Here is an 18,909-nt window from a genome sequence, read left to right as displayed (position 1 = left end):
AAAGCTAACCATCTCAATTTTAATACTAAAATCTTATCTGCTTGACTTAGACAGCTTTGTAGTCTGTACCTGCATTTATTCTGAGTGTAATGAGAATGGATCATGTACCTTACAGCTGTCATACTTCTGATCAGCTGTCAGTCTAGCCACTTATACAGAGGGCGCACCAAAATGTTGTGATTTTGTCCAAGTGTTTGTGAAATGTAAGAATACTTTTTATGGGCTCTTTTTGTATGATGCTGAATGGTAAAAATCTGAATGAATTTTTGACAGTTTTATAACATGGATCCAGCACTCATTTTGTGGAGTGCTTTGTGGACTGCAGGCTACTGCAACATAACTGTACAACAATGGCAAACCACCTTCATCAAAAGGTGAATGTGGCTGGATATACTTAATTTTTCTCTCTTTTCTCTTTGAAGTAGCACAGTTTTGTGGTTTTGTTTTCACATGTCCCATCCTTCCCTCCACATTAAAGCAGGTAAACATTTTCTTTTGTCACTATTGCACCTGCCTAGCCTCTCCCCACTCCCTTCAATAACAACCCACCACAATAAATCCTATTATCCTTTCTATCTGTTAAGGATGCTTGACATTCTTACACACCAAGTTGATCTGAGGAGTTATAAGTTTGCTATTTCTTCTCTAAACTTTTAGTCTCACTTATGAAATCTTTAAGAAATTTACTTCTGCCCCTAACATACTTAATAGTTCTCAGAATACTAACAGTTTATCTGTCCCTATGGCAGAAATTGTGATGTCTTGTGTATAATTCATCAAACTGGTAAAAAGATCAGAGTTTACTCCTGTTTACTGCTGGATTTGATAGTAACGCATTGTCATGGGTTAGCACCGCTGTTTGTCTCAAGTGTATTGTTACATGAATTTCCCGTCCTTGGTCCTGACTAGTTCCATATTGCTCTTATGAAATTTATTGAAACTCTGTTTCTTTACATAAGGATGTAGTACTCTTGAGGCAGTATGTAATACAAAGGTTGTTCCTAAATACATGCACACACACACACACACACACACACACACACACACACACACACACACACACACACACACACACACACACACACACCCGCACCCACACCCACACAAACACACACACACATTCATATTCTCCCCTGTAGGACCCCCTCTTCATTTTGTGTAAATTTAAAAGTCATTTATACCACAGTAGCTAGAGCGACCTTGACTTTCAAGTTTAAATTTCAGTGATATTGTTTTCTTCTGGACATGCCAGTGTCATGTGTGCTAAATTTTGCATTACAGTCTCTGTAACCAAAGGAATAAAAGGATGGACACACTATGCAGCAAACTTTCAGTTTTGAGTTTATGTGATGTTAAATAGGAAAGTCCTCACCTTTAATGTCTGTTAAGAAATAAAATTATTCAAATATTTTCCTAGATCATCTGTAAAGGCACTTTTTTCACTCAGAATACAGTTGTTCTCGAACCAGGACTATGAGACTGAGGTTCATTTTGACATCTGTGTACATCTGTTTTTATATTTAATTTGTTCATTCACTCTGGCTTCATTACAGAGGGATAAGCTATACCTGAAAGGTGTGATCTGGAGCAGTACACCTACCGTAACTTTAAAGAAGTTCATTATTAGGGTTAGCAAAGTGACTGTGTACTTCCATTTCAAAAGTTCATTTGTAACCCCATGAACAAATTACACTATAACTAAGTATGTTAAAAACTTTTCACTGAAGTACAAAAGCACTGCTGGACACAGAAGCTGAATTCCAAACCTTTTATTCCACAAGTTAAGCATTTTCTTCCAGCCTCTGTTGGACTTCTTCAGAACAATACATGGTAAAAACTCAACCCTTTTTATACACACCTTAAAACATATTTAATTGGACAATTGAAAAATTGAATAATAATATTCTGATAAAAAATTGACCAATAAATGAGTCAATAAACTTACCCCATTCTTAAAACACCTATTAATACATGTTAAAATTCAAACAATTAAATACAAACTATGTAAATGAACAAAATTAAAACATTAAAAAAGTTTTTGTGTTAACCTAAAGTACTTTAATTTCAATATAGATGTTATACTGACACTATCATTGATGCCCAGAAAATTGGTGACATCCAACCTCAATTGCCACCTCAGTTCACAAATATCTAAGTCTAGGTCCAGAACTCTGCTCTGTCTATCCTTTATCAATTGCTGCAAAATAACTAATTTAAATCTATGGCATGGATTTGTTATTATGTGCCTCACCAGTGCATTAGTGGTCCTCACATTCTTAATGTCAAAAATGTGCTCCCTAATTCTATCTTTAAAATGCCTGCTAGTCTTGCTGACATAGAAGGGTAAACTATGTTCACATTTGGCCATGTATACTACATTTTTGCTGTTACAATTAAAGTATCCATACAAATGGAGGGTTCTCCCATTGATGCATGTTTTTTAACCAGTCTCAAGAATATATGCATATACATTACATCTACCACACTTGAAATTACCAAGTGCTCTACTACACTGATGGGAGTCAACATGAGACCCCAATTCCAAAATCTCCTTGAAGGATCTGTCTCTTCTAAAAACAACCCTGGGGGTTTGTCCATGAGTGAACTATTAGCATGTAACAATCTCCAATTATTTTCGATGATATGGATGACCCATTCGGCATCCTAATTAAAGCTGGTAATAAACAGTAACCCACCCCCCCATCTTTCTTGCATCTGAGTTGCAGCTCCTTGGCATGTTAGAACCATCTACCATGCTGGAATCCATAATCCCCTCTAAGTATAGGCTTATACATGCCCCCCACTCTTTTGGATCTAACTTCCTTTGCCAAAATCCTACAAAGAACTTCAGGGTAACCTCTTTTAATAAATAACTCCATCATAAACTCGAGCTCCAATAAAAAGTCTTGAGCAACCATGACCATTCTGGTAGCCCTTACAAATTGTCCCTTGACAATGGACTTTTTCTGGTGGTAAGGGTGCCAACTGTGAAATTCCAGATAGGAGTTGGAAAATGTGGGTTTTCTGTAAATGCTTAATCTCAGGGTATTGCTGCTACTGTCAATAGTTAAAATGACATCCAGGTATGAAACACTATCTCTACTATACTCATAGGTAAACTTAAAAAAATTCAACTGTTTGGTTAATATATTGAAGAAAGTTTTTTAACATTTCTTCTTGTCCATCCCAAACAACAAAAATGTCATCCAAAAATCTGGTATAGTGTTTTATACATGCCCAAAATTCACTAGGAAAAATGAATTCCTGCTCCCAGTGGGACATAACAAAATTGGCATATATAGGCGCACAAGCCACCCCCATAGCCACACCAGTCACCTGCTTGTAATATTGTCCTTCAAAGTGTAAAAAGTTATTGGTTAATACTGCCTCCATCAAGGTGGTAAAGACATTAATTTCATCTTGGTCAAAAAGGTGAGTCTTACTAAGCTGTACTCCCAGCCATTCTACCACAACACCATGGGGTATCACTGAAAAGAGATTGCATACATCTACGGTGACTAAAAAGGTATTTTCAGTGATGGTGACCCCATTTAATTGATCCAAAAATTGCCATGAATCTTTAGTAATATAGAAAAATGTTTCCAACCCCTTTTGCAAATCGTGGTCCAAATACCTGCTTAAAAAGCAGGTTTTTGCCCTTTTACCATCCACAATAGGCCTAAACTGTAAGGAATCTAGGCCTTTGTGGATTTTAGGAATACCAAAAATATTTGGTATTACAGGATAATCGTTCCTTAGAAATTGGTATTTGTTTTTATTGATTTGCCCCTGATATAACATATCCTCTATTGGAAGATCCAATCTCCTATATGCTATATGAATTTCATTAAGATTGCTCTCACAATAAGTGTCTTCAGTCAATAAGGCTGTCATCTTGTCAGAATAATCACACCTATCAAGGATTACAGCCCCAGTACCTTTATCCGACTTCATTATCCGGATATTGGTGTCTGTAGCCAATTCTATCAGTAAAGTTTTCTCATTTATGGACAAATTATTAGGTAAACTATAGGGTTGTCCTCTATAACCATCCCTAATGTCAATTTCACAAATTCTCTCATATGTCCCTATACTGCTATTAAGAGGGGGATTAAAGTAACTAGGTCTCTTTAACTCATACCATACTTCCCCCATTAAACCACACTTTCAAATTCACTTTGTGGGTGAAAGGTTTCAAATCTATTAAAATATTAAATAAATCACCATGCCTGCATGGCACAAACGTAAACCCCTTGGATAACAAGTCAGCATGTGCTACACTAAGAAGCTTTTTAGAGTAGTTATATAATTTATAATCTCCAGTTGAATTGACAATAATATTCAAACCACTATCAACATATGTGTCATTACATTCAGACATAACATTGAATAAAATATCAAAGTCAATTGGCCCATTGTCAAAATAAATATCAGTATTCGTCCGACCGTGGTCACTGTCTGAAACATTTGAGGTTACAGACTGAATCTCCATGGGAGGCTCAAAGATAACCCACCTACTGTTGTTTAAATCATTTGATAAAATACACGGACCACTACCAACACATGTATTGTTGCATTCAGAAGTGACATTAAACGACTTATCAAAGCCAACTTGCCTGTTGTCAATAAATCTATCACTGTTCACCTGACCATTGCCACTGTCTGATACATTTGTATTTACAAACTCACTCTCCATAAAATGCTCCAAATTAACCAGCCACCTATCTGTTGAATCATTTGGTGCCTCAATGAGAACATGGTCTTGCCAACCTGTTTCACAAGACTGAACAGTATTTCATAAAATGTCAGAATTAAAAGATGCATCATAGTCCATGTAAACACTTACTGTATTTATGTATTTATTTATTTATTTATTTTATTTTACATTTGCTGACCAGGATAGTCCATCTGGGTGTGAGCCCATTTTCAGCGGAGGCCCATGGAGAAAAGCTCCAATAAAACAAGAACAACATTGACAGGTACAGTGTCAGTTTTACATAGAATTTAACAGAAATAGCTAGAGACAATAAAGAAAGTACAATATACAATAGGCACTATAGTGAAAAAGTTGTAAATTCATATATATATATATATATATATATATATATATATATATATATATATATATAGGAAGTAAAGACATCCCTGATTAGTATCAGTAAGAAACTAAGGTCCCTCATAAAATCATCCAAGGCTAACTTTGAAAGAAAAATAGCCAAGGATTCGAAAGATAACCACAAAGCCTTCTTTAGCTATGTCAAGAATCTAAGTGGCAACTCGCAAATATGCTCTGAGCTAGTGCAAAATAGCACAAAATATACTTGATATTGCCAACATCCTGGCAGATAGATTCAGTGCAAACTTCACCTCCCTCTCACCTTCAAAATGGCCCATAACAATACCAGAAAGTGTAGTGTCCCAGAAATCACAGAAGCACAGGTGAAAACAGCCCTTTCAAAAGCCAAAAACACAGCATCAATGGGGCCAGATGGTGTCCCAGGCTGCGTCTTGCACGAACTACAGAACAAACTAATCCCCCACCTAATCACGCTGTCCAACCTCAGTCTCTCCACAGGCTATGTGCCCATAGAATGGCGCACAGCAATGGTTATTCCGCTCCACAAAGGAGGGGCCACAACTGACCCAGGTAACTATCGCCCCATAAGCCTGACTAGCCTGGTCTGCAAGGCTATGGAGCACATCATCATGGAACTCATTAACAAAGACATTGGGAACCTCCAAACACTTGATCTGACCCAGTTCAGCTTTGTTAAGGGCAGATCATGCCTACTAAACCTGGTTGACTTCTTTGAGACAGTCACCAAGGCCATAGACGAGGGAAAGGTGGTTCACACAGCCTACCTTGATCTCGCCAAGGTGGTTGACACCATTCCTCACTCGGGTATTATAGAAAAACTCACCCGCCTGAACATAAACCCCTACATCACAAAATGGGTTGCCAACTGGCTTACAGACAGAACTCATACATTAAGAATAGCGGGCTCCAGGTCCGACTCTAAACCAGTCACAAGTGGTGTCCCGCTAGGCTCTGTTCTGGGACCCCTACTGTTTGGCATATATTTCTCAAAAGTACAGGCAAACACAGGAGGACAATGGCTAACCAAGTTCGCCGATGACTGCAAACTGGGAGCCATAATTGACTCTCCGGCTGACACGGACATTCTTCAAAAAGGCCTTACTGAGACAGACACCTGGTGTCAAAGTCATGGCCTCAAGCTAAATGCCAAAAAATGCATAGTCATCCCGTTTGGGAAAAACAAAACACCCACGAATTACCACATAGGCAGCAGCTCCCTTAATACAGAAGAGGTAATAAGAGATTTGGGGACCCACATAGATAATAATCTCTCCTTTGACAAGCATATTGCCAAAGTAGTTAGGAAATCCTTCTATGTGGCCCATCTAATTACTAAGGGGTTTGCATCTAGAAATAAAGAGGTTATAGTGCCCCTCTACTCGTCTCTCATCAGACCCATCATAGAGTACAATGCCCCATTTGGGATGTACCTCACAAGACACTTCCAACAGCTGGAAAGACCACAAAAGCACCTCAGCAAGAGGATTACTGGCCTCAAACTTATGTCCTATGCAGCCCGACTGAAAAAATTCTGGCTGTACTATGTGACATATCACTTACTCAGAGGTGATCTCTGCCTGACGTACAAAGCCATGTCCAACTCAGAATTGATGGACACGCTCCACCTAAAGAAATCCAAGTCACTGCGAGCCACGCACTCTAGTGAGTTAAACCTTGCCACAACAATAAATAGAACATGCTGGAGGGATAGATTCCTGTCACAGAGACTCCACATGCTTTGGAACAAAATTCCTAACTATATTAGGCAGAGCCCCTCACTAACACTCTTCAAAAGAAGCCTTGATGAGTGGATGGGTAACAGAAAATACGCCCCTGGGATCACTTCATTGGCTCTGCTTGACAGAGGCTCAGTTAATTAATCAATGGGGCGGTGAAAGCCGACACACTCTGGCTAGGCTTCTAAATGCCCTCGGGCAGATAGCCTAGTACCTACCTATGAAACTATGAACCTAGATATATATATATATATATATATATATATATATATATATATATATGTTTACCACCGTGTAGTCGACAGACACAATGCCAACAGTTCGTGTATCGAATGCAGTGCAGCAACTCTTGACAATACTGAACGCAAATGCATCAAAAGGTAATCCCACTCCCCCTTCTGGAGCCATGTTAGCAGTTGTTTTGGATGTAGAGCAGTCAAAAATGTCACATTCACGTTTCAGCCATTCGACATGCAAAACCTCAGGATTTTGACCAAGCATTGCTGGGTTTGACTGCAGTGTATTCGATTACATGATGGTAAACTATATATATATATATATATATATATATATATATATATATATATAGATATATTTTTTTTTTTTTTTTGAGTGCAGGGGTCCATCTTTAGTTGATCATTTGAGTATACTTTAATACGTGTACATATGTATACCCTTACAAAAAAAAAAAGAAATTATTAAATTATACTCATTGTAGGCAGCTGATAGGTGGTGTTAACAAGTGGGAGTGGGGTATACATCGAAACTATAAAATTTAGGGGATGAAATTCGATGTGGGCTTATGTGGGATTAGCCTGGCTTGGTGCAGGAGCAGAGCCAGTTGTTAGTGAGGTGGTCTTTGAGCAGAGTTTTGAATTGGTGTAAGTTGGTCCTCTAGTAATGATTCCGATAATTCCACTGGTTGTTCTGGGTCTATGGCCTTGCTCCTTGCTCTTTGTACCTTCGATCGGTGTTTTCTTTTGGCATTATCCTCTCTTCCCAGTTCCTTAGTCACTCGGATCATCTTGAGCCTTCCTCTAAAGGGAATGCTGGCTGAACTGATTGAAAAATCCTCGGTTGAACCTTCACTTCTTTGTTCTCCTTGGAAAGCTGATTGGTTGGAGACACTTGGTTACCATGGTTACCAATGGATAGCGGATTTACCTTGTTTTTGGTATACTCCAGTATGCCCCTTTTCAACTTGCTAATCTTCCTTTGGAAAATGTTGTTATAACTTGTGTCAGTACCAGCTAAAATATTGTGGCAATTGGTCTGGTAATGTTCAACAGCAAGTCCTTGGTAATCAGCTTTTTTTCCTTCTCCAGTTCTCCCTAAAGCTGATCAATCATGTGGCCATTGTGTTTTATTATTATTTTAATAAGCTCCATACCTGTCCGGTCAATGAGCCAGTGAACTTCATCAAACATTTCACCATTACTTTCTATGCCATTGGGGTAATTCCAACATTGTAAACCCCTTGGGACTTGCCCCAATTCAATGTTCCTTTCTAGGTAACCATTCTCAATTTGTAGCTTTTTAAACCAAAACATTCTCTTTTCAAAGGGCTTGATCCTGTCTAGTAAAGCCTGGTGCACAGTAGTCTGTTGACTGGCCACACCACCTGCACTGGCCCAAAAATCAAATTTGCTATTTCTCCAATCCCCAGTGCTGTTGGCCATCGGAGTCATGTTACCAACTGAACCATTGTTGAAACCATTGTGCCCATTGTTAACTGAACCACCCAATGAACTATTAGGCTGCGGCTCAGAGTGAGTGGTTAGAGTGGATTGTGAAGGCTGAGAAGGTTGAGTTAAAGGAATTCCCAGACTACCAAATGGGTTGCTACCCCTCTCATTCTGTTTGGCAGTTAAGGTTTTAATATGGGTTGTATGCTCTGCTTACTGCTGATTGATTTGGTTAAGTAGCTCTACAATTTTATTATTGAAACTCACACTTTCCATGATCCAGGAAGCCTCTCCACACACCAAACTTAGTAACCCACAGAAAACACACTTCATTGAAGTATAAAAGCACCGCTGGACACAGAAGCTGAATTCCAAACCTTTTATTCCACAAGTTATGAATTCATATATTCAGTATGTGCATATATCAAACATTCATTTGTAACCTCATAAAAAATGTATTTTTTTATTTTTAATTTATTTTTTTTATTTATTTGCAGTTGGTTTACCAGGATAGTCCACTGGGCCAAAATGAACCCATTTTCAATGGAGTCCTGGGGAGAAAAGCTTCAAAACACAGTAGGTTATTCATAGTAGTTATACAAATTATACAATTATAAAAAAGTTAAAGATACAAGAAAAACAATTTCAAATAATACAGCAAAACTAGAATTAATACAGACTAGTGATGAAATTAATAGATAATACAGACTAAAAGGAATATTGCATGAAAGTACTGAGAAATAATAATATATTTGAAAGTATTGCACAAAAAAACTGAGAAATAATAACATATTAGGAAGCAAACACTTAGGAGGTGTGGCCTAGTGAGTTATTTCCAAATATCCTAGGAATAATAATATGTATGAGTTAGGGGTAAATAATAAGAAAAAATGCAGGAGGAAAACAGGGAAAAGAAGGAAGATGGAAATTGCAAGTGTTAGTTATGTGGGGTGGGAGCAAGAGCATTCCCACTGGGATACTAGATGTGAATGAAGAGATCTTTTAAAAATAAAATGGTTGGGGGTGGTGCGAATGGATGGTGGTAGGGAGTTCCAAAGGCATGCAAGGCAATAAGACAGAAGATTTTTGTCTGGGGGACGAGTTGGTTTATATACTTCTAATAGATTTTGATTGTTGGACCTTAATACACTAACAGGAAGGTGCATTTTAAAGGCTGATGAAAGGGAGGGACAGAGGGAGGGGTTGAAAATGAGCTTGGGTGCAAGAGTTAGTTGAGTGTATGTGAGATAATTGGGTAGCTCTAGCCATTGTAGTTTTTGGAGAGAGGAACAGTGGTGGGTGGAGGACTTGTGGTTGGTAGCGAACTTGGCGATTTTATTGTAACAAGAGGAAAGTTGTGTTTTCAGAAAGGTCTGTAGATTAGTTAGGAGTGGAGCTCTGTAGAGAAGGGAGGGGATAAGAAATGAGGTAGAGAGGGTGATTTTGGTAGCAGGTGTAAGGTAATGATTTTGTCGGTAGAGCATACCTAGTTTTTGATGGGTTTTTTTATATTTAGCTGTAGGTGAGAGTTGAATTTGAGCTGGCTATCAATTTGGACCCCAAGTAACTTGGTCTTTGACACCAGTTCCAGACCACAGGTGAGTTATTTTGACTAGTGATAGAGAATGTGTATTTACTTTGGAGGGGGTAAATAACATTAATTTGGTTTTAGAGGCATTGAGTGCTAGGTGATTTCTTTTCATCCATTGCTCAGTGGTTGTAAAAGCATCTTGAGTCAGTTGTAGGAGTGAGGGGATAGAAGTGGCAGAGCATGTAATAGTAGAATCATCTGCGTATTGGATGATGTCTGAGAATGGGATAGAGTTGCAGAAATCATTTATAAATATATTAAAGAGAGGGGGACCCAGTATGGAGCCCTGGGGTACTCCAGTAGGGGAATTTAGAAATGAGGAGGTGGCCTTTTTCCATTTTACTGCTTGATATCTGTTAGATAAGTAGCTGGAGAACCAGTTCAAAGAGCAGGGAGATAGGTTAAGTTTTGAGAGTTGGTTGAGGTCGATTACCTCGTTGGTTATGACTTAAACCCAAGACGTCTCACTATAAATATGTTAAAAGCTTTATTCTGCAGGTACCTCAAAACCATTTTAGTTGTTCGCAATGTCACAAATGAATATATTTCATTTTACTAGTGATACAATCACAGTCTTGGGTTTGAGTCCCAAATGAGAGGTAATATTAAACTTTCACTTCTGTGATTCTAACAGTGCCCAAACAAAGGACTGTGTGTGTGTGTGTGTGTGTGTGTGTGTGTGTGTGTGTGTGTGTGTGTGTGTGTGTGTGTGTGTGTGTGTGTGTGTGTGTGTGTGTGTTTGCAATTTGATCTGAATCACTGTGCAGGGCATTCCTTGCAGAAGGGGTAAGGCTCTAAAGGGAAAGCTCAGCACCTCTCTTTTGAGAAGATTTTGTTGGTCCAGTGGCAGTGACATCACTGCAGTGCTGTGTTATGAGAGACGTCTTGGGTTTAAGTCATAACCAACAAGGTAACATTATTCTTTCACTTTTGTGATTTTAGCAATGTCTAAGCAGAAGGCTTTCTCTGTATTTGTATGAGTGTTTATACATTGCTTAGGAGAATTACTGCAGCAAGGATGATGATACTTCAAATAATCCTCCACATACTCCAAAATGTATAAATAGACCCCCCACAGGGAAAACATGTACAGATAGACCCTAGGGACAAATTGTACAAATAGATCCTGGGGAGAAAATGTACAAATAGACCCACCCCAGGGACAAAATGTACCAATAGACCCCACCTCCAGGGACAAAATGTACAAATACACCCCCAGGACAAAATGAACAAATATAACCCTAGGGGCAAAATGTACAGATAGACCCTAGGGACAAAATGTACAAATAGACCCTAATGACAAAATTTACAGATAGACCATATGGACAAAATGTGCAAATAGACCCTAGGGACAAAATGCTATAACATATGCAAAAATGCACAGAGGACTGACTCAATTAATGTAAGGGAAAAAATTAAATAAATAGAAAAAGCAGTGTCTGAGGACTCACATATCCATACGCATGCAATGGCATATTAATTTTATTTATTTATTTATTTATTTACATTTGTTTACCAGGAAATTTCGACTGGACGCAGGTCCTTTTTCAGCGGATGCCCGGGGAGAAAAGCTCCACATAATGTACATGATAGAGACACACATTTGCAGCAATAGTAAACAACATTGCAGGTTGTTGGCTTTAATACAATAACAACATATTGATTATCAACAGTATATACAGAAAACGTTGCAAGTTAAGATAGTTTCTTATCATTTATAATATTAGTAGCAAAGTTTTCAGACAAGATGTTAAAGTATGTAAAGACAACTAGCTATTTCTGACTGTGGTTAGTAGTGGTGGTAGTATAGTTGGGTTAAGAGTCTAGATGGGGGGGGAGTAAGGGTAGAGGTGTTAGTCTGGATTAGAACAAGGACAAAGTCAGTGCATATTTAAGTGTAATTTGAGTGTAGTCTTGAAAAGGCTTCTGGAAGGCAGAGTAGTTACAGAGGGTGGAAGATTGTTCCAAAGTTTAGATATGGTACATGAAAATATGGCTTCTCCTGCTGAGTTTTTGGGTTTGAAAACAGTGAGTTGATTTTTTTTTTTGCTTGTTCTTAGGGGCCTAGTGGGATGATAGGGCTGGAGAAGGGTTTGAAGGGACAGGATGTTAAGGGGGTGGTTAATAAGTTTATGAATGAGGTTGAGTTGATTAAAGTGAAGGAGTTGTGGGAGTTCTAGCCAGTTTAGTTCTTTAAGGGAGATACAATGATGGCTGCAGTAGGAGGTTCCAGTGGCAAATTTATCAGTTTTGTTGTAACAATCATCCAGCTTTTGTAGGTCTGTCTTTCTAAGGTTGGTAAGTATGGGGGATGCATAGAGTAGGGTGGAGATTAGCTGGAGATTTACTATGGAGACTCTAGCTGCCTTGCTTAGGAATTGGCGGCTTTGATATAATGCACCAGGTTTCTTGTGAACTTTTTTATTGTGAGAGATATGTGGGTGTCAAATCTAAGTTTGTTGTCTATTTCCACACCAAGTAATTTTGTGTGTTCTGATGGAGAGATGATGGTATTGTCTTTGGCAAGAATGTTGAAGTGGGGGATGTTTTGGGTGGCTTTGGAAGGTTTAAACAGGAGAAGGTTTGTCTTACTTGACTTGAGTAGGAGCTGAGCATTGGATAGCCAGCTTTCTACAGAAGAGAATGATTCCTGTGTGATTTGTTGTAGTTCTGGTAGAGTGGGGGCAGAGCAGATGAGAGTAGATTCATCTGCGTACTGTATAAAAGATGCTTGTGTGGTGGCAGTATGTTGGTTGTTAGTGAAAAGTGAGAATAGCAGAGGGCCAAGGATAGACTCTTGGGGAACTCCGAGAGTAACTGGGAGGCGAGGTGATGTGTTATTGTCCCAGATTACTGATTGCTGGCGTCCGTGTAGAGAGTTGTGGAACCAGTTGCAGGCTGGTTGTGAGAAGAAGAGGTTGGGGAGAGTAGAGAGTAGTAGCTCATGAGATACCATGTCAAAGTCCTTTGAGAGATCTAGAAATATGACAGTAGAGAAGAGGTCATTGTTTTATTGATGAAGTATAGTGTTGGTGAAGGAGAGCAGAGTGGAGGTAGTGCTGTGATATGGCCTGAAACCACGTTGGATTTTGAAGAGGAGATTATTAGCTAGGAGATAGTTGGAGACCTGGGTGTTGATACATTTCTCAAGTATCTTGGAGAGAGGGGAGAGGATAGCAATGGGGCGGTAATTGGAGAGGTCAGTAGAGGGGGTGCCTTTGTGGAGGGGAATGATGTGGGATATTTTCCATATTGAGGGACCATAGCCTTCTGTTATGGAATGGTTGATTAGAATTGAAATTGGGTAGGCTAGTGTATCAGATGCAATTTTCAAGTATGCAGAGGGGAGGTTGTCAGCTGTGAGTTTGGTGGGTTTAAGTTTTGACAATAGTCTTTTTATGTTGGATATAGGTACTGAGGTGAAGAAGAAAAGAGGAGTGGGGGGTTTAGGGTTAGGAGTTGGGGGGCTCTTGTAGGGAAGTGTTGCTTCTTTAGAGATGTTATAGTTTCAGTGAAGTGTTTGTTGAAGGATTCAGCAATACTGCTGGAAGAGGGGGGAATGGACGGCTGAGGGGTATCAACCTTCCCTGAGTGGAGATTATTGTTAATAGTGGACCAGAATTGCTTAGGGTTGTGGTTGGTAGAGTTTAGGGTGGATTTATAGTAGAGGGATTTGTCTAATTCTATATGCTTTTTGGCTTTATTGTGCAGTTCAAGGAATGATTGCCCATCGGAGTTATTTTTTGTTAGTCACCAGTGCTTCCAGGCCTTATCTCTGGATTTCATTAGGTTCTGGTGGTCTTTTGTAACCATGGGGCATGCCTGGATCTGACTTTGTCATTTCTTACAGAAGCATGGGTGTTTAGGATGGAGAGGAAGGTACTGTTTAAGAAGTGGACAGCCTCATCTAGGTTGAGGTATTTTAGTGGTGACCAGTTCATTTTTTGCAGGGAGGAGATGAAGGAGTTGGGGTTGAAGATGGACTTGCTCCTTATTTGCCTGTGGATAATGGGCTTCAGACTGTTTGTGTGGTGCGAATTAGGAAAATGGGGGAGTGGTCACTAAGACTGTCAGGTAAGCAGCCTGCTAGGTAAGAGTGAGGTTCTTTGTTGACTAGGATCCAGTCAAGTAAGGTATGATTTTAGGGTTTTTGTTGATTCAGGTAGGGGATTGAATGAGTTGAGTGAACCCATGGAGATTAAGGTGAATGGTTGGGAGATTGTTATTACAGGATAGTAAGCTGATGTTAATGTCACCGAGAATGATGGTTTCCTGGGGCAGAGATAGAGTAGCCCATCTCAGGAAACTTTCTACGGGTGTGATAATTTGTCCTGTTGGGAAATAGCATCCTATGATATTGATTGTTTAGTTTGGGTTTAGTTTGGGATTGCCATAAAGGATTTCTTCATTGCTATGGTGAGGGTCCGATGAGTTCAGGAGTTGAATATTGAGGTGGTGTTTAAATATCAATGCTACACCACCTCCTTTTTTGGACAATCTGTCTGTGCATATAACATCAGTCACTGGACAGAAACTGAAGATAACGAAGGTAAGCAGAACAGAGTAAGAGAGGGAGATGTGGAGAAACGTACTAAAGGACATGAAATAAGCAGCACTAAAAGAGCTGGGTTTCATGGAACTTCAAAAACACTACAGGAACAGAAAGGTGACAGGGTAAAGATATGGGAAAAATGGAAAACAAAAATCTGGAGAAGTGAGATAGTTTTGGTATGCAGAGAAAAGGATGGTAGGAAAGCCTTAAAATAATGGAGTTAATGCTGGATTACAGAAGTCCAGTGGTAGAACTATCTGGTACTCTGACACAGCTGGAAAATGCATACAGAGAGAGCAACAGGAGAAGGGAACAGGCAGGAAGGAAGGACAAAAGGAGAGAAGATGGCATCCTCGAAGAAGTGGAAGGGATTAGGAAGGCAACAGACCAAAACAGATCTATGAAGTACTAATGGAAAGAAGGGACAAGGTTGAAGAAGAAAGAATGAAAATGAACTGGAAAAGGGAAAACGATGGAAGGGAGTTGAGAAATGCTGGCTGAAAACAATCAGACAGTCAGGCACATGCAAAAAGTACAGAGAGCAAGAGATCAATGTCTGGGAATGCCGGATAGGTAGTATCCATCTCCTATGGGATTAGTAAAGTATGGCAGAAAGAAGGATAGCAGATGCCGGAAATGGCAGTAGGAAGTGGCAGGAATGATACAAATGTTCTGGGATTGTGGGTGGGCACAAATTGAATGGAAGCAGGCATAGAAGATTTGAGAAGACATTTCAAACAAAAACTGAGTATATTTAGCAATTCTGTATAAGTGGTATAAGGAATGGAGACATCTCCTGGAAGAAAGAGAAATGAACATTATCAGGCTGCTAAGTACAGAAGTTAAAACAGTCATCACTCACAGCTTGAAGAAGACAAAAACAGCACTTCAGTGTAAATTACACAGAGGTTCCTGACAAGGATAGAAAATGGCAAAACTGACCAGAAGGAAGAAAAGAGAAAACAAACAAACAAACAAACAATGGAAAGAGGTATAAGAATATTACAAGAGTGAAAAAGAATCATAGCAGAAGGAAGTACAGGGTGAACCCAGGCAGAAGTCGGGGGGGGGGGTAGTGTAGGAAATGAAGCAGCCAGTTGCTGATGAGATATGCACCATAGGTGAGGACTGCACATAAATGAAATACACCAAATAGGGTTAAACAGTTTAAAAAACTAAGAAAACAATCAAATAATAAAACAAATTTAATGCTTATCTTTTTAAGTTGAAGTCAAGGCTTTATATATACCATCATTTTGCAGGTATTCCCATGGCTTTGTGCTTATAAAAAGTTATTGACAGTGAGGAAAGAGGCACTGTAGCTTTTATAAGATAAAACTACAGAGGCAAACAGTTCAGATGGCAGCATATGAAAGGAACATGCTTGCAGGCTCCTTTCTTGTAGTCTGCTTAAAATCACCAGTCTTCTCCAAGGTATGACTTAACCGTAAACAACCAGGCAAACCAAAAGTATCACATGAATAAAGATAAAATAAATGTCACATTTTACTCTTTTGTGTTTTAAGCATGCTTAATTTTATAATATGTAGATAAAATGTGAAATGATGGCCTTGGTAAGATTAAAAATTGAAATTACAGAGATTGTTTTTTATTTTTATTTTTATTGTTAGTAGCATTCTGTTTTCACTGGCTAAAAATCACTAGCAGAAATCATGCCACAGTGACAGAAATTACAATGGTAAATATTTGAAATCCAAAAGGGAGACCAGAAAGGTAATTATTGATTGCTTATGAAAGCCGGCATTAGTTTGGGAATAAACTAGACTGGGATTCAGGAAATGCCATTGCGAGTAGAAAGCCTTATCATGAGCAACAGTTTCTAATTCTGAGACCACAGTACTGCACTGATGTTTCATGACTGGAAGAATCCACACACAGAGTCATCACGCTGGCAATGTTACATGGTAATGAGGCAATCCTGGGGATTGGCAAATACTAATTAACAATGTAGTCATCCCAAGGAAATGCCTAGAGTTACCAATTTACACTGCTGAGTAATTTAGAAAATTGCTTGAGACCTCGGGTGAGGGGTTTGAGTGTATGTACAGTATATCTATGTGGAGACATGGGGGGTGAGTGGATGCATTTGTGTGTGGAGATATAAGTGTGGGGGGTGTGAGTATATGCATATATGTGTGGAGACACAGGGGAAGGGTGTGATTATATGCATATCTGTGTGTAGACATAGGGGAGCGGGTTGTGAGTGTATGCATATGGGTTTGGCGACATAGGGTTGAGGGGTTTGAGTGTATGCATATCTGTGCAGAGACATAAGGGTAGGTAGTGTGAGAGTCTGCATATATGTGCTGAGGTATTGGGGAGGGGGATGTGACTGTATGTATATTTATGTGGAGACATAGGGGAGAGGGTGTGAGTCTATGCATATCTGTGTGGAGACATTGGGGAGGGGGAATGAGTGTATATGAAGGTGTGTGGAGACATAGGGGAAGGGGGTGTGAGTGCATTCATATGTGTGTGGAGACCTGTGGGAGGGTGGTGTGAGTCTTTGCATGTGTGTATGGGGACATAGTGGTGTGTGAGTGTCTGAATATGTGTGTGTCCAGACATAGGGGTTGTTTTTTTTTGCCTACATATGGTTGTGGAAACATAGGGAAGGTGGTGTGAGTATATGCATGTTTGTGTGGAGATGTAGGGGAGAGGGGTGTGATTGTATGCATATGTGTATGGAGACATGGGGAGGCGGGTGTGTGTGTATGCAAATGAGTATGTTGCAGCAGGGTATGTGACTATATGAGTATGTCTGGTAGTGTAGGTGCGTGTCTCTTGGAGTGTGAGCAGAGTTAGATCTGAGTGAGAAAGTGTGTGTGTGTGTGTGTGTGTGTGTGTGTGTGTGTGTGTGTGTGTGTGTGTGTGTGTGTGTGTGTGTGTGTGTGTGTCTGAGTGTTGTGTGTGTTTGTTATGTGTTGTGTGTGTCTATGTACTGTGTGTGTGTGTGTGTGTGTGTGTGTGTGTATGTGAATATGTGTTTGTGTGTGTGTGTGTGTGTGTGTGTGTGTGTGTGTGTGTGTGTGTGTGTGTGTGTGTGTCTGTGTGTGCGTGTGTGTGTTTTCTTTGTATATGTGGTGTGTCTGTATGTACATGTGTGTGTGTGTGTGTGTGTGTGTGTGTGTGTGTGTGTGTGTGTGTGTGTGTGTGTGTGAATATGTGTTTGTATGTATATTTCTGTGTGTGTGTATGTGTGTGTGTGTGTGTGTATATGTATATGCATTTGTATGTATGTTTCTCTGTATGTGTTTGTGTGCATGTATGTATATATGTATGTGTTTGTATGTTTCTGTGTGTGTGTGTGTGTGTGTGTGTGTGTGTGTGTGTGTGTGTGTGTGTGTGTGTGCCAGTGTATGCCAATGTATGTGGAATTCCTGTGCTAATGCAATTCATGGGCTGCCATAGGAAATTATCACTACAAAGTGCTGACTGGTAGAAAACTGCAAGTCAAAGACATGTAAGTTAGCTTCACTGGGGCTAAAGCTGTCTCTCAATTGCATTTTCCATGATCTTAAATCCCTTACTGGCTGTTTTATATCACATGTCCACATGTATTTTTATAGTAAATGATTAGCTATAATAGTTCTTTGAAACAGATAAAATGCAGTAATGAATATTAACAGCCTCATTTTCAAATTTTTCTTACATAAATATGGAAATGTTGAAAAATAAGTGCTTGGTTGTATAATCATTCAGATATTAAAAATGAAATAAATAAATGAATACTGTAGGCATAGCTGTTCATGTTTACCAAGCTGATCCTGAAGACAAAATTCATAGCTATAGTCAGAGATAGCATGTTAAGGATATGCCACCAATACAACAAGAAAAGGAGTATTGTCAGCAGTGTACTCACACATGGATGCAACATATTTCCATAAAATTGTTTGACATGACACAATAAGATAAAGGGAATATTGTATATGATCACTCCAGTGCATCTGAAACCAAAATACATATATGCCTGTTAGTTATGTGTGCAACACTAGTACTTAGGTCATGAAAGAAAAAGAGTCCACGGACCAGTTCACCTACCCAAATAGCAGGTAAACATACAAACAGACAAACTTACTAACAAACAAAATAAAAAGCATTACCCTTTTATCTAATTTTTAGCTTAATAATGGAGGCATGTGTGTACGATGCTGACTGGATGCTAGTAATACTGCATTAAATAGTTTACTTTTCCTTTGCTGCACATTTAGAATTTATTATGTAAA

The sequence above is a fragment of the Protopterus annectens genome, chromosome 17.part0 (assembly GCF_019279795.1).
Source record: "Protopterus annectens isolate FY-2018-M chromosome 17.part0, PAN1.0, whole genome shotgun sequence".
Lineage (NCBI taxonomy): Eukaryota > Metazoa > Chordata > Ceratodontiformes > Protopteridae > Protopterus > Protopterus annectens.
Note: the sequence above shows the minus strand (reverse complement) of the source record.